Below are 1,972 nucleotides of genomic sequence, written 5' to 3' on the forward strand. Positions count from 1 at the left end.
ACTCGGGAAGCAGAGGTAGGAGGATTGCCATGAGTTCAAGGCCACCCTGAGACTACATAGTGAATTCCAGGTCAGCCTGGGCTAGAGTGAGACTCTACCTCAAAAAACCAAAATAAATAAATATAAATAAAAATAGGGAGGCAGGGCTGGAGAAATGGCTTAGCAGTTAAGCCCTTACCTATGAAGCCTAAGGACCCCAGTTGGAGGTTCGATTCCCCAGGACCCACGTTAGCCAGATGCACAAGGGGGCGCACGCATCTGGAGTTTGTTTGCAGTGGCTGGAGGCCCTGGCATGCCCATTCTCTCTCTCTCTCTCTGTGTGTCTCTTTCGCTCTCTGTCACTCTCAAATAAATAAAAAACAAACAAAAAATATTTTAAAAAAATAGGGAGGCATACAGGCACAGATAGATTACTAGATAAATAGATGATGATCAGGATGGATAGGTAACTATAGGTCATTATCAGAACATCTTTAAGTAATGTTTCTCTGTGGTAAAAAAAAAAAAGGGGGGGGGAGGAAGGAAGGAAGGGATAAGGGAAGGAGAGAAGGAAGAAAGGAGTGAGGGCAAAGAAAGAAAGAAAGAAACAAACAAACAAACAGACGGGAAGAAGGGAGGGAGGGAGGAAGAACTAAAAAACTCAGTAGAGATGACTTGGAACCATCTTTCTTCCTCCTCTGCCTTTTCTCTGTCCTCAAGCCTACCCAGACTTGCAAACTTTTAGGAGTAACTCAGAAAGATCTGTAAAAATCAGAGTTCTCCTACCAATAACCAGAAAAAAGGAGTTTTCGCACTTGACATTTGATTCTCTTCCTTTTGCCTTGCAGAAGCCTCGCTGAACTGGTTTGCCTGGCTTTGGAATTAGTAGTAATTTTTTTTCTTCCCTACTACCCCAAATTGTGCAGAGTTTCTTGCATTTGGGGAGATCGAGGGCAGGGGGGATCAGCACACTCCGGGTGCAATGGATCAGCCTGGCCCTGGGAAAACCACCTCTGTGATCCTGGCATCTCCCCTGCCAGGTAAGTATAGTAGTAATTTTTTAAGTAGTTTTTGAGAAGGCCTTCAAAGAGGGGTGCCCGGACAGACTGGACAAAACCATCTGTTTAGTTTGGGGCACTCAGTGAGAGAGCTCTGTGAACACAGAGCATTTGCAAGTGGGTCCTTGAGGAAGTTATGAATCAGAGATGACTAGAGGCATTAACTTTACTCAAACACTTTCTCAGTGGCTTAAGACACAGGGCATGTTTTCTACTTGCAGGACATGCCACAGCCATGACTCAACCCTGACTCAACCCTCAGGACAGAAAGATTAAAAAAAAAAAAAACAATTCAGGCTGGCTGTCAGGAGTCACATGGAGCTAGCTGCCCTGAGCCACAGAAAATGTGACTTGACCATTTCCTTTTCTCGCCTTTCCTGGTTTTTTTTTTTTTTTTTTTTTTTTTGTTTTTAAGAGAAATCCAGTTCAAAGAAATCTCAAGAAAGTTCCAAAGTTGAGCTGAGAAGGCTCCTTGTACCTCAGTTTCTACATCTAGAAAAATGCTGATGGGGCCGGAGAGATGGTTTAGCTGTTAAGACAAAGCCTAAGGATCCAGGTTCGATTCTCCAGGTCCCATGTGAGCCAGATGCACAAGGTGCATCTACAGTTCATTTGCAGTGGCTAGAGGCCCTGGCGTGCCCATTTTCTCCCCTCTCCCCCTCTCATAAATAAGTAAATAAAAATAAAGTTATAAAGCTGGGTGTGATGGCGTGTGCTTTTAATCCCAGCACTCAGGAGGCAGAGGTAGGAGGATTGCTTTGAGTTCGAGGCCAACCTGAGACTACATAGTGAATTCCAGGTCAGCCTGGGCTAGAGTGAGACCCTACCTCAAAAAAAAGGAAAAACAAAAACTGATGATTAGAATGGAGGGTGTTAACTCAGTGGCACAAGACCCTGGGTTCCATCCCCAGCATTAAAAAAAAAAAAGAAGAAGA

The 1,972-nt window shown here is 44.2% G+C and overlaps 1 non-coding gene across 1 annotated transcript; it reads right to left on the bottom strand.

Annotated features, from left to right (window-relative positions):
* Positions 1-855: 855 nt before the first annotated feature.
* LOC123457991 lies at positions 856-1,027 on the bottom strand. Its single transcript, XR_006635330.1, has one exon. It is a non-coding gene; the product is annotated as a U1 spliceosomal RNA (small nuclear RNA).
* Positions 1,028-1,972: the final 945 nt, after the last annotated feature.

Source organism: Jaculus jaculus, chromosome 1 (genome assembly GCF_020740685.1).
Source record: "Jaculus jaculus isolate mJacJac1 chromosome 1, mJacJac1.mat.Y.cur, whole genome shotgun sequence".
NCBI classification, from domain to species: Eukaryota; Metazoa; Chordata; class Mammalia; order Rodentia; family Dipodidae; genus Jaculus; species Jaculus jaculus.